This window comes from Cherax quadricarinatus, chromosome 88 (assembly GCF_038502225.1).
Source record: "Cherax quadricarinatus isolate ZL_2023a chromosome 88, ASM3850222v1, whole genome shotgun sequence".
Lineage (NCBI taxonomy): Eukaryota > Metazoa > Arthropoda > Malacostraca > Decapoda > Parastacidae > Cherax > Cherax quadricarinatus.
This window is the reverse complement of record NC_091379.1, coordinates 3875740-3891070: the sequence shown is the minus strand read 5'-3', so window position 1 is coordinate 3891070 and position 15331 is coordinate 3875740. Positions and strand designations below refer to the sequence as shown.

The window sequence follows — 15331 nt, the reverse complement described above, 5'->3', positions numbered from 1 at the left end:
ATCAATGTGAGCAATTAATAAGGGTCTAACAGAGCGAAACGTTGCCCAATGAAAGTTTGTTATATAGTCCTGCATTTTGGCTACCATCAGTAGCAGCAGCAACAGTAGCAGGAGTAACAGTAGCAGCAGCAACAGTAGCAGGAGTAACAGTAGCAGCAGCAACAGTAGCAGGAGTAACAGTAGCAGCAGCAGCAGCAACAGTAGCAGGAGTAACAGTAGCAGCAGCAACAGTAGCAGGAGTAACAGTAGCAGCAGCAACAGTAGCAGCAGCAGCTGCTACTGCTGCTACTAACTCTATATGGAAAGAGTGTCTGTTAGAATTGTGGCAACATTTAACATAAAATATAACACACAACACAGGAATAAGAAAGAAAAATAAGACAACCGAAAGTGTGAAGAATATACAGAAGCCAAGACGATAGGAGGGACAATGTATAGAAGTCAAGGTGAGTGTGTGTAATGTATAGTCAAGGTGAGTGTGTGTAATGTATAGTCAAGGTGAGTGTGTGTAATGTATAGTCAAGGTGAGTGTGTATAATGTATAGTCAAGGTGAGTGTGTATAATGTATAGTCAAGGTGAGTGTGTATAATGTATAGTCAAGGTGAGAGTGTGTGTAATGTATAGTCAAGGTGAGTGTGTGTAATGTATAGTCAAGGTGAGTGTGTATAATGTATAGTCAAGGTGAGTGTGTGTAATGTATAGTCAAGGTGAGTGTGTATAATGTATAGTCAAGGTGAGTGTGTGTAATGTATAGTCAAGGTGAGTGTGTGTAATGTATAGTCAAGGTGAGTGTGTATAATGTATAGTCAAGGTGAGTGTGTATAATGTATAGTCAAGGTGAGTGTGTATAATGTATAGTCAAGGTGAGAGTGTGTAATGTATAGTCAAGGTGAGTGTGTTTAATGTATAGTCAAGGTGAGTGTGTATAATGTATAGTCAAGGTGAGTGTGTGTAATGTATAGTCAAGTTGAGAGTGTGTAATTTATAGTCAAGGTGAGTGTGTGATAATGTATAGTCAAGGTGAGTGTGTATAATGTATAGTCAAGGTGAGTGTGTATAATGTATAGTCAAGGTGAGAGTGTGTGTAATGTATAGTCAAGGTGAGTGTGTGTAATGTATAGTCAAGGTGAGTGTGTGTAATGTATAGTCAAGGTGAGTGTGTGTAATGTATAGTCAAGGTGAGTGTGTGTAATGTATAGTCAAGGTGAGTGTGTGTAATGTATAGTCAAGGTGAGTGTGTGTAATGTATAGTCAAGGTGAGTGTGTGTAATGTATAGTCAAGGTGAGTGTGTGTAATGTATAGTCAAGGTGAGTGTGTGTAATGTATAGTCAAGGTGAGTGTGTGTAATGTATAGTCAAGGTGAGTGTGTGTAATGTATAGTCAAGGTGAGTGTGTGTAATGTATAGTCAAGGTGAGTGTGTGTAATGTATAGTCAAGGTGAGTGTGTGTAATGTATAGTCAAGGTGAGTGTGTGTAATGTATAGTCAAGGTGAGTGTGTGTAATGTATAGTCAAGGTGAGTGTGTGTAATGTATAGTCAAGGTAAGTGTGTGTAATGTATAGTCAAGGTGAGTGTGTGTAATGTATAGTCAAGGTGAGTGTGTAATGTATAGTCAAGGTGAGTGTGTGTAATGTATAGTCAAGGTGAGTGTGTGTAATGTATAGTCAAGGTGAGTGTGTGTAATGTATAGTCAAGGTAAGTGTGTGTAATGTATAGTCAAGGTAAGTGTGTGTAATGTATAGTCAAGGTGAGTGTGTGTAATGTATAGTCAAGGTGAGTGTGTGTAATGTATAGTCAAGGTGAGTGTGTGTAATGTATAGTCAAGGTGAGTGTGTGTAATGTATAGTCAAGGTAAGTGTGTGTAATGTATAGTCAAGGTGAGAGTGTGTAATGTATAGTCAAGGTGAGTGTGTGTAATGTATAGTCAAGGTAAGTGTGTGTAATGTATAGTCAAGGTGAGTGTGTGTAATGTATAGTCAAGGTGAGAGTGTGTAATGTATAGTCAAGGTGAGAGTGTGTAATGTATAGTCAAGGTGAGAGTGTGTAATGTATAGTCAAGGTGAGAGTGTGTAATGTATAGTCAAGGTGAGAGTGTGTAATGTATAGTCAAGGTGAGAGTGTGTAATGTATAGTCAAGGTGAGTGTGTGTAATGTATAGTCAAGGTGAGTGTGTGTAATGTATAGTCAAGGTGAGAGTGAGTAATGTATAGTCAAGGTGAGAGTGTGTAATGTATAGTCAAGGTGAGAGTGTGTAATGTATAGTCAAGGTGAGAGTGTGTAATGTATAGTCAAGGTGAGTGTGTGTAATGTATAGTCAAGGTGAGAGTGTGTAATGTATAGTCAAGGTGAGAGTGTGTAATGTATAGTCAAGGTGAGAGTGTGTAATGTATAGTCAAGGTGAGTGTGTGTAATGTATAGTCAAGGTGAGAGTGTGTAATGTATAGTCAAGGTGAGTGTGTGTAATGTATAGTCAAATGAGTGTGTGTAATGTATAGTCAAGGTGAGTGTGTGTAATGTATAGTCAAGGTGAGTGTGTGTAATGTATAGTCAAGGTGAGAGTGTGTAATGTATAGTCAAGGTGAGTGTGTGTAATGTATAGTCAAGGTGAGAGTGTGTAATGTATAGTCAAGGTGAGTGTGTGTAATGTATAGTCAAGGTGAGAGTGTGTAATGTATAGTCAAGGTGAGTGTGTATAATGTATAGTCAAGGTGAGTGTGTGTAATGTATAGTCAAGGTGAGTGTGTGTAATGTATAGTCAAGGTGAGTGTGTATAATGTATAGTCAAGGTGAGTGTGTGTAATGTATAGTCAAGGTGAGTGTGTGTAATGTATAGTCAAGGTGAGTGTGTATAATGTATAGTCAAGGTGAGTGTGTGTGTAATGTATAGTCAAGGTGAGTGTGTGTAATGTATAGTCAAGGTGAGTGTGTGTAATGTATAGTCAAGGTGAGTGTGTGTAATGTATAGTCAAGGTGAGTGTGTGTAATGTATAGTCAAGGTGAGTGTGTGTAATGTATAGTCAAGGTGAGTGTGTGTAATGTATAGTCAAGGTGAGTGTGTGTAATGTATAGTCAAGGTGAGTGTGTGTAATGTATAGTCAAGGTGAGTTTGTGTAATGTATAGTCAAGGTGAGTGTGTATAATGTATAGTCAAGGTGAGTGTGTGTAATGTATAGTCAAGGTGAGTGTGTATAATGTATAGTCAAGGTGAGTGTGTGTAATGTATAGTCAAGGTGAGTGTGTGTAATGTATAGTCAAGGTGAGTGTGTGTAATGTATAGTCAAGGTGAGTGTGTGTAATGTATAGTCAAGGTGAGTGTGTGTAATGTATAGTCAAGGTGAGTGTGTATAATGTATAGTCAAGGTGAGTGTGTGTAATGTATAGTCAAGGTGAGTGTGTGTAATGTATAGTCAAGGTGAGTGTGTGTAATGTATAGTCAAGGTGAGAGTGTGTAATGTATAGTCAAGGTGAGTGTGTGTAATGTATAGTCAAGGTGAGAGTGTGTAATGTATAGTCAAGGTGAGAGTGTGTAATGTATAGTCAAGGTGAGAGTGTGTAATGTATAGTCAAGGTAAGTGTGTGTAATGTATAGTCAAGGTGAGAGTGTGTAATGTATAGTCAAGGTGAGAGTGTGTAATGTATAGTCAAGGTGAGAGTGTGTAATGTATAGTCAAGGTGAGAGTGTGTAATGTATAGTCAAGGTGAGTGTGTGTAATGTATAGTCAAGGTAAGTGTGTGTAATGTATAGTCAAGGTGAGTGTGTAATGTATAGTCAAGGTGAGAGTGTGTAATGTATAGTCAAGGTGAGTGTGTGTAATGTATAGTCAAGGTGAGAGTGTGTAATGTATAGTCAAGGTGAGTGTGTGTAATGTATAGTCAAGGTGAGTGTGTGTAATGTATAGTCAAGGTGAGTGTGTGTGTAATGTATAGTCAAGGTGAATGTGTGTAATGTATAGTCAAGGTGAGTGTGTGTAATGTATAGTCAAGGTGAGAGTGTGTAATGTATAGTCAAGGTGAGTGTGTGTAATGTATAGTCAAGGTGAGTGTGTGTGTAATGTATAGTCAAGGTGAGTGTGTGTAATGTATAGTCAAGGTGAGTGTGTGTAATGTATAGTCAAGGTGAGTGTGTGTAATGTATAGTCAAGGTGAGTGTGTGTGTAATGTATAGTCAAGGTGAGTGTGTGTAATGTATAGTCAAGGTGAGTGTGTATAATGTATAGTCAAGGTGAGTGTGTGTAATGTATAGTCAAGGTGAGTGTGTGTAATGTATAGTCAAGGTGAGTGTGTGTAATGTATAGTCAAGGTGAGTGTGTGTAATGTATAGTCAAGGTGAGTGTGTGTAATGTATAGTCAAGGTGAGTGTGTATAATGTATAGTCAAGGTGAGAGTGTGTGTAATGTATAGTCAAGGTGAGTGTGTGTAATGTATAGTCAAGGTGAGTGTGTGTAATGTATAGTCAAGGTGAGTGTGTGTAATGTATAGTCAAGGTGAGTGTGTGTAATGTATAGTCAAGGTGAGTGTGTATAATGTATAGTCAAGGTGAGTGTGTGTAATGTATAGTCAAGGTGAGTGTGTGTAATGTATAGTCAAGGTGAGTGTGTATAATGTATAGTCAAGGTGAGTGTGTGTAATGTATAGTCAAGGTGAGTGTGTATAATGTATAGTCAAGGTGAGTGTGTGTAATGTATAGTCAAGGTGAGTGTGTGTAATGTATAGTCAAGGTGAGTGTGTGTAATGTATAGTCAAGGTGAGTGTGTGTAATGTATAGTCAAGGTGAGTGTGTGTAATGTATAGTCAAGGTGAGTGTGTGTAATGTATAGTCAAGGTGAGTGTGTGTAATGTATAGTCAAGGTGAGTGTGTGTAATGTATAGTCAAGGTGAGTGTGTATAATGTATAGTCAAGGTGAGTGTGTGTAATGTATAGTCAAGGTGAGTGTGTGTAATGTATAGTCAAGGTGAGTGTGTGTAATGTATAGTCAAGGTGAGTGTGTGTAATGTATAGTCAAGGTGAGTGTGTGTAATGTATAGTCAAGGTGAGTGTGTGTAATGTATAGTCAAGGTGAGTGTGTATAATGTATAGTCAAGGTGAGTGTGTGTAATGTATAGTCAAGGTGAGTGTGTATAATGTATAGTCAAGGTGAGTGTGTGTAATGTATAGTCAAGGTGAGTGTGTGTAATGTATAGTCAAGGTGAGTGTGTGTAATGTATAGTCAAGGTGAGTGTGTGTAATGTATAGTCAAGGTGAGTGTGTGTAATGTATAGTCAAGGTGAGTGTGTGTAATGTATAGTCAAGGTGAGTGTGTATAATGTATAGTCAAGGTGAGTGTGTGTAATGTATAGTCAAGGTGAGTGTGTGTAATGTATAGTCAAGGTGAGTGTGTGTAATGTATAGTCAAGGTGAGTGTGTATAATGTATAGTCAAGGTGAGTGTGTGTAATGTATAGTCAAGGTGAGTGTGTGTAATGTATAGAGGTCAAGAGGAAGAGGTCACACACCCTCACCACCATGAGACGGGTGGTCACTTACACCCTCACCACCATGAGACGGGTGCTCACTTACACCCTCACCACCATGAGACGGGTGCTCACTTACACCCTCACCACCATGAGACGGGTGGTCACTTACACCCTCACCACCATGAGACGGGTGGTCACTTACACCCTCACCACCATGAGACGGGTGGTCACTTACACCCTCACCACCATGAGACGGGTGGTCACTTACACCCTCACCACCATGAGATGGGTGGTCACTTACACCCTCACCACCATGAGACGGGTGGTCACTTACACCCTCGCCACCATGAGACGGGTGCTCACTTACACCCTCACCACCATGAGACGGGTGCTCACTTACACCCTCACCACCATGAGACGGGTGGTCACTTACACCCTCACCACCATGAGACGGGTGGTCACTTACACCCTCACCACCATGAGACGGGTGGTCACTTACACCCTCACCACCATGAGACGGGTGGTCACTTACACCCTCACCACCATGAGACGAGTGCTCACTTACACCCTCACCACCATGAGACGGGTGGTCACACCCTCACCACCATGAGACGGGTGTTCACACCCTCACCACCATGAGACGGGTGGTCACACCCTCACCACCATGAGACGGGTGCTCACTTACACCCTCACCACCATGAGACGGGTGCTCACACCCTCACCACCATGAGACGGGTGGTCACACCCTCACCACCATGAGACGGGTGGTCACACCCTCACCACCATGAGACGGGTGTTCACACCCTCACCACCATGAGACGGGTGGTCACACCCTCACCACCATGAGACGGGTGCTCACTTACACCTCACCACCAAGAGCCGGCTGGTCACACCCTCACCACCATGAGACGGGTGGTCACACCCTCACCACCATGAGACGGGTGGTCACACCCTCACCACCATGAGACGGGTGTTCACACCCTCACCACCATGAGACGGGTGGTCACACCCTCACCACCATGAGACGGGTGCTCACTTACACCCTCACCACCATGAGACGGGTGCTCACACCCTCACCACCATGAGACGGGTGGTCACACCCTCACCACCATGAGACGGGTGGTCACACCCTCACCACCATGAGACGGGTGGTCACACCCTCACCACCATGAGACGGGTGGTCACACCCTCACCACCATGAGACGGGTGCTCACACCCTCACCACCATGAGACGGGTGGTCACACCCTCACCACCATGAGACGGGTGCTCACACCCTCACCACCATGAGACGGGTGGTCACACCCTCACCACCATGAGACGGGTGCTCACTTCTATGCACTGACAGATAAAGTTATGTAACTTACCGTGACATAGGTATATATTTCGCAGCTATCCCAGCCTTTCTGAATTAAGACAGCATTAATCCTGTCAAAGTTACCTTGCGGTCAGTCTAAATTTAGTGATGTTTCTTAGCAACAGTTCACCAGTCATGACCAGTGAGACTCACACTTTTTTTTTGTATATACTTATTGTGAGATATACTATACACCACGTATATGGTATATATTAACAGTGATTTCTCATATTATCAAGGGATAGTAGTATACCTGGAGACGGTTTCGGGGGTCAACGCCCCCGCGGCTCGGTCTGAGACCAGACCAATAGCAAGAAGGTGGTGAATTAGACACATGTGCAACACCAGGGTATCTTGTAGATGTTTCGCCCTCCATTGGCTTCATCAGTACAATACTTAAACATAATAGAAATATATACAGCAAACAGTGGAAGGTAACGAGTCCCTCAGCCCAGGAACAGGTGAGGACCACCGTGGTCTGTGACCTTGTATGTACACTCAGTGGGTTATTGTACCTTGTATGTACACTCAGTGGGTTATTGTACCTTGTATGTACACTCAGTGGGTTATTCTACCTTGTATGTACACTCAGTGGGTTATTCTACCTTGTATGTACACTCAGTGGGTTATTCTACCTTGTATGTACACTCAGTGGGTTATTCTACCTTGTATGTACACTCAGTGGGTTATTCTACTTTGTATGTACACTCAGTGGGTTATTCTACCTTGTATGTACACTCAGTGGGTTATTCTACCTTGTATGTACACTCAGTGGGTTATTGTACCTTGTATGTACACTCAGTGGGTTATTGTACCTTGTATGTACACTCAGTGGGTTATTGTACCTTGTATGTACACTCAGTGGGTTATTGTACCTTGTATGTACACTCAGTGGGTTATTGTACCTTGTATGTACACTCAGTGGGTTATTGTACCTTGTATGTACACTCAGTGGGTTATTGTACCTTGTATGTACACTCAGTGGGTTATTGTACCTTGTATGTACACTCAGTGGGTTATTGTACCTTGTATGTACACTCAGTGGGTTATTGTACCTTGTATGTACACTCAGTGGGTTATTCTACCTTGTATGTACACTCAGTGGGTTATTGTACCTTGTATGTACACTTTATTGTACCTTGTATGTACACTCAGTGGGTTATTCTACCTTGTATGTACACTCAGTGGGTTATTCTACCTTGTATGTACACTCAGTGGGTTATTCTACCTTGTATGTACACTCAGTGGGTTATTCTACCTTGTATGTACACTCAGTGGGTTATTCTACCTTGTATGTACACTCAGTGGGTTATTCTACCTTGTATGTACACTCAGTGGGTTATTCTACTTTGTATGTACACTCAGTGGGTTATTCTACCTTGTATGTACACTCAGTGGGTTATTCTACCTTGTATGTACACTCAGTGGGTTATTCTACCTTGTATGTACACTCAGTGGGTTATTCTACCTTGTATGTACACTCAGTGGGTTATTCTACCTTGTATGTACACTCAGTGGGTTATTCTACCTTGTATGTACACTCAGTGGGTTATTCTACCTTGTATGTACACTCAGTGGGTTATTCTACTTTGTATGTACACTCAGTGGGTTATTCTACCTTGTATGTACACTCAGTGGGTTATTCTACCTTGTATGTACACTCAGTGGGTTATTCTACTTTGTATGTACACTCAGTGGGTTATTCTACCTTGTATGTACACTCAGTGGGTTATTCTACCTTGTATGTACACTCAGTGGGTTATTCTACCTTGTATGTACACTCAGTGGGTTATTGTATCACTTATGTATATTTTATTAAGCAAATGTGATCATCGTCTTGGGATGATGATGATGATGATGATGATGATGATGATGATGATGATGATGATGATGATGATGATGATGATGGTTCATGAATTCCAAATTGAAGATTCAAATAACAGCAACTGTAGCTCCTGGCCCCTCTAGTACTGGTCTTCCAGTTTCTTCACGTGGAACATTTGATGCTCCTGAACTCAGTAGAATGCTCGATATTATCATCACTTTACTGAAGTCTCCCAGCTACTGAACTCAGTAGAATGCTCGATATCCTGTTCAGCCTGCTGAAGTCTCCCAGCTACTGAACTCAGTAGAATGCGTGATATCCTGTTCAACCTGCTGAAGTCTCCCAGCTACTGAACTCAGTAGAATGCTCGATATCCTGTTCAGCCTGCTGAAGTCTCCCAGCTACTGAACTCAGTAAAATGGGTGATATCCTGTTCAGCCTGCTGAAGTCTCCCAGCTACTGAACTCAGTAGAATGCGTGATATCCTGTTCAGCCTGCTGAAGTCTCCCAGCTACTGAACTCAGTAGAATGCGTGATATCCTGTTCAACCTGCTGAAGTCTCCCAGCTACTGACTGACATTTCATTAGCTGATGTATGAGACCCATCATGTGTGATGGAATATGAGAGGGGGAATACAGCTGCTGTTCCCACAGTGTAACTCTCACACACAGTGAAAAGTAACAACACAATGCTGGTGTACACACTTTTGTTTAATAAAGAATTACACGTACAACCCAGGGGAGGTGAACACCCCCCTCCCCAGGGGAGGTGAACATACTAGGTGCGTCAGGGGGAGGTGTAACCCAGGTGAAGGTGGCTCCCTCACTGCCTGTACACCGATAATCGATAGCATGATGCCTCCACCCCCACCTCACACCCTCACACTGCCTCTTAATGTGCCGCCCACACCCCACCCTCACACCTCCCCACCAACTGAACACACCCACCCCTCCACCCATAATCTCAAAGACGCCCACGACATCCCTCAACACTAACACCTCGCACTCCACCCCATACCCGTCCTGTGGGAGGAAGTCACCCCATACCCATCCTGTGGGAGATAATCAAACACAGACACATAACAGGTCCAAGAACCAGGCTCCCATCATTCTGTTAAGTTACAGTAATAATACTGAATCCTTTACAAGAATGATGAAGTCAGTAGGAAGGGTTTCAGTGACACACTGAATGCTGCAACGTAAGCATTAAGTCAATGATAATTTAGCAAGCTACACACACACACACACACACACACACACACACACACACACACACACACACACACACACACACACACACACACACACACACACACACATACACACAGGTCTATATAATCAGCATGATTGGTTACAGTACTTACCTAGAATGACCAAAACATCTACATCATTTTGCAAAATAACCACTGGGGGAAACTAAATTATAGCTCTAGGCCTTTCGTGCTGCAATTAACACAACATCAGGAGCTTGCAATGTTTCAGAAATAGAGCAGGAAATCCACCAAGATCAGTCCATGGGAGCGACTCTCTCCAGAATCTACACATTTCAGAACATTCGTCAGCTATTTCTAAATACCAGGATTTTTTTATGACATTCCAGCCCCTAAAGATGCATGGTGTGAGGAGAATTCTACCGTTTCTCCTGATTAGGCCTATAACAGCTGGTGGTAAAACAAACTCCCCAAAGAGTATGTCACTGGTGTCAGCTATGGTCTGTATAAGTTGTATCATGTACTTGTAGAAATAAAGATTATCATTATTATTATTATTATTATTACTGAGGTACTTGTAGCCCAGTTAAGCAGTGACAGCCAGACAGAAGTCTGCTATTCTGATGGATGCGTCATGGATGACTGGCTCTTCCTGCATGATGGTGTCAATCCTGCATGACGGAAGTGAGGATGAACTGACTGGTGTCAGTCCTGCATGACGGAAGTAAGGATGGACTGACAGGTGTCAGTCCTGCATGACGGAAGTAAGGATGGACTGACAGGTGTCAGTCCTGCATGACGGAAGTAAGGATGAACTGACTGGTGTTAGTCCTGCATGACAGAAGTAAGGATGGACTGACTGGTGTTAGTCCTGCATGACGGAAGTAAGGATGGACTGACTGGTGTTAGTCCTGCATGACGGAAGTAAGGATGGACTGACTGGTGTTAGTCCTGCATGACGGAAGTAAGGATGGACTGACTGGTGTTAGTCCTGCATGACGGAAGTAAGGATGGACTGACTGGTGTCAGTCTCACTCTCAGATTTGTTGAGAAACATCAAGATGGAGCATTATTGTGTGTCAGCATTACGGAACCAGTGTTGGTGTTGTGGACCGTGTTGGTGCAGCACACACCATTAGTGCAGCAGTGTTGGTGAGAGTACAGCAGCAGTAGTGCTGGTGCAAGTGTTGGTGCAGCAGCAGTGTTGGTGTTGCGGGAACATAGGCCTGGCTGTTGCTGCTGCTGCTGTTGTAGCAATCAGCGCCTCCCTAGTTTTTGCAGTCGTAAGTTTTCCCTAATTGCCAGGAGTGGCGACCACGCGGTGCCTGAGGCAACAACAACAGTGTGTGGCACCTCCTAGATGGTGGTGCTCCAGCCTACCACCACCACCACCAGCACCGCCGCCAGCACCACCAGGTGCTGGTGATCCCAAGATCTCACTGACCGAACTATCACATAATAACATTTCAACTTCAGGAACTTTCAAATATTCAATGAACTCAGGAAATCTAACTTCAGGAATCAATATATTAAGATTTTTTTTCAATTTTCCCCTAAAAATACAATCTGGAGAGTAAGTCATTACATATATATAAAGCGCTAACCAGTGTGACTCAGTGACGGCAAGATTGTCACCTATATAGTGGCGTCAGGTGAGGGAGGTGCAGCAGACGAAGGCACTGTCACTGGTAAGCGGGATTGCCCAGTGGAAGTATGTCATACCCGACTCTGAATTGATAAAGCCACTGGATGGCGAAACGTCTACAATAAAGATACCAGATGTTGCACGTGTGTCTAATTCTTCACCTTGTCGGTATTGTCTACCAATCATTTACAAATGAATACATGATGATCACTGGTGACAGATTTTAACAGAATAAGAATGATATGAATGGTGTGCAGATCATATCATGGAACGTAAAAAAACAGGAATTAGGAATAATTATATCAGATGTGTAATCAGTAGAACACAACAATGTAAATGTAACAAAAGGCCAGTAGAGTGGTTGGGTGAACTGCGAGATCTTTCAAAATAAGGACAACACCAATGATGGAACTTCGTTTAAAAACCACTTCTACCCTCACGACTTAACTACTGTAAACCATACCCCCGGCCGGGATTGAACCCGCGATCATAGAGTCTCAAAACTCCAGCCCGTCGCGTTAGCCACTAGACCAGCTAGCCACATAAGATTCATCCAACTAGGTGAAGGGACTTGAGCTAGAGTTCGTCACGGCCACACTAGCTGGAGATTCGTCTGTAAAAACTTGCATTTGTGGTCACAGAGGTGCCTGTGCTAACTTTCCTATGGTGTAGAAATATACCTAGTTGGATGAATCTTATGTGGTTAGCTGGTCTAGTGGCTAACGCGACGGTCTGGAGTTTTGAGACTCTATGACCGCGGGTTCAATCCCGGCCGGGGGTATGGTTTATTTGCAATCGTGTCATTACGATTTCTTGAGTCAGTTAACTACTGTTTTGCGGTCACAGCGCCTACCGACGCAGGAGAGACAAGAGCAGGGAAAATTGCACAGGTCGTGTACTGCCAACACAGAATCACCAAAATACCTTCACTACTGGGAACACCTCGAAGCACTTCGACAGCTCTCCCTGGAATGTTGAGATACCTGAGAATAACTCGTACACAGGAAATGCTTTATAACGACTTTTGCTCTGACTTGGACTACTGACAAGTCACGTTAACACACGAGACGAAGGAGACAGTATACTGGCATCACCAAGGAGGCTTCGTCTCAGGCCCTCCTAAGGTTTGACCTCTGGCAACTGGGGACAGATATATTTAGCAAGGTAAAGTTTATGTTAACGATTGTTGTGTTATGTTGTGTTGTGTTGAGTTGGGTTTTCTTAGTGTGGTGAGTGGGTGTTGTGTTTTGTGGGTGTTGCGTGGTAGTGGTGGTGAGAGTGTGTTGTGTCGTAGTGGTGAGTGGGTGCTGTTTTGTGGTGGTGGTGTGTGGGTATTGTGTGGTAGTGGTGAGTGGGTGCTATGTTTTGTGGTGGTGGTGTGTGGGTATTGTGTGGTGGTGGTGAGTGGGTGCTATGTTTTGTGGTGGTGGTGTGTGGGTATTGTGTGGTGGTGGTGAGTGGGTGCTATGTTTTGTGGTGGTGGTGTGTGGGTATTGTGTGGTGGTGGTGAGTGGGTGCTATGTTTTGTGGTGGTGGTGTGTGGGTATTGTGTGGTGGTGGTGAGTGGGTGCTATGTTTTGTGGTGGTGGTGTGTGGGTATTGTGTGGTGGTGGTGAGTGGGTGCTATGTTTTGTGGTGGTGGTGTGTGGGTATTGTGTGGTGGTGGTGAGTGGGTGCTATGTTTTGTGGTGGTGGTGTGTGGGTATTGTGTGGTGGTGGTGAGTGGGTGCTATGTTTTGTGGTGGTGGTGTGTGGGTATTGTTTGGTGGTGGTGAGTGGGTATTGTGTGGTGGTGGTGGTGGTGGTGAGTGGGTATTGTGTGGTGGTGGTGTGTGGGTATTGTGTGGTGGTGGTGAGTGGGTGTTATGTTTGGTGGTGGTGGTGTGGAAGTAACCATGGTCTGGGTGATTTATACAACGTTCCAGCGCCGTGAGAACACCTCCATTTGCGCCGCCACCACCACCAGAAAAAAACAGGAGCTAGACTTGGCCACAAAAACCTTAGTAGCGTGTAGCGAGAGCATCCTACCTGAACCTCACACCACCCAGAGTGCTACGCTACTCATCTTAAACCAAACAATAACAACAAATGTGATAAATGGTTTGAAAACCCCACAATAACAAGGAAACCAGTCAAGTGAACATGCTGGCGGCCATAACAAAGGCAAGACCCACCTTTCATTAATGGTAATCAAAACTGATAAGCCGATATGAACGTAAAAAAGGAGAAACGCTGCAGTAGGCCTGTTGGCCCATACTAGGCAAGTCCTTCATAAATCATGAATAAGACTGGGTAAACTTATTATGAAATCTCAGTTGAAAAAACACTGCTAGCGCACTCAGCTCCCACGCTGAGGTCCATGATTCGATCCCCGGTACGGGTGGAAACATTAGGACGTGTTTCTTTAAGATGCTGTTCCTGTTCACCTAGCAGTAAAATAGGTACCTGGGTTTTAGTCGACTGGTGGGGGTCGCATCCTGGGAACAAAATTGACCTAATTTACCCGAAATGCTCAGCATAACAAGGGACTTTCTATATAGTAGTATGTCACTGATGTCAGCTATGGTCTGTATACCTTGTACATGTACTTATAGTAAATAAAGATTATTATTATCATTATTATTATTATTATTATTATTAGTAGTAGTAGTAGTAGTAGTAGTAGTAGTAGTAGTAGTAGTAGTAGTAGTAGTAGTAGTAGTAGTAGTAGAAGAAATTTGCTCGACACTCATCCACAACTCTATTACTAAACCAAGGCTTTCTTATATCCTTTCTAAATCTAATTTTTTCCACAATAAGCCCATTACTACGATTCCTGTCTTGGTAAGATATTTTTAGCACGTTATTTACATCCTGTAATTATTTTACCCCTTTACCAGACAGACAACATATAGAGCGAGATATCTTAAGTCTTGCAGCGACTGCGATTAACCTATGAACTAGCGACCTGGCCACGGGGGCGGTGACCACCGAAATTGTTCCCAGGTAAACCTGCACGTGACGTCTCGCCCAATTATCAGTGGACGGTCTTCGTTTAAAGGTCTGCCCTTACTGTATCAGCTGTTACGTGTGACATCAACTACTGAGGGCAGTGACATTTGATATCATCAATCGCTTGAGCAGAATGACAGCATCAACACAGTATCACCATCAACCACAGGTACCACGACCTGCACCACACAGGTACCGTGACCTGCACCACACAAGTACCACGACCGGCTTCACACAGTAGCATCATCAACCACAGGTACCACCACCTGCACCACACAGTAGCATCATCAACCACAGGTACCACCACCTGCACCACACAGTAGCACCATCAACCACAGGTACCACCACCTGCACCACACAGTAGCACCATCAACCACAGGTACCACCACCTGCACCACACAGTAGCACCATCAACCACAGGTACCACCACCTGCACCACACAGTAGCACCATCAACCACAGGTACCACCACCTGCACCACACAGTAGCACCATCAACCACAGGTACCACCACCTGCACCACACAGTAGCACCATCAACCACAGGTACCACCACCTGCACCACACAGTAGCACCATCAACCACAGGTACCACCACCTGCACCACACAGTAGCACCATCAACCACAGGTACCACCACCTGCACCACACAGTAGCACCATCAACCACAGGTACCACCACCTGCACCACACAGTAGCATCATCAACCACAGGTACCACCACCTGCACCACACAGTAGCATCATCAACCACAGGTACCACCACCTGCACCACACAGTAGCACCATCAACCACAGGTACCACCACCTGCACCACACAGTAGCACCATCAACCACAGGTACCACCACCTGCACCAC

The 15331-nt window shown here is 43.9% G+C and overlaps 1 protein-coding gene across 11 annotated transcripts in view; it reads right to left on the bottom strand.

Annotated features, from left to right (window-relative positions):
- The window catches only part of LOC128698664 (homeobox protein extradenticle), a 280392-nt gene that overhangs the window by 59219 nt on the left and 205842 nt on the right, over nt 1–15331 (bottom strand). The gene's annotated exons all lie outside the window — the stretch shown is intronic.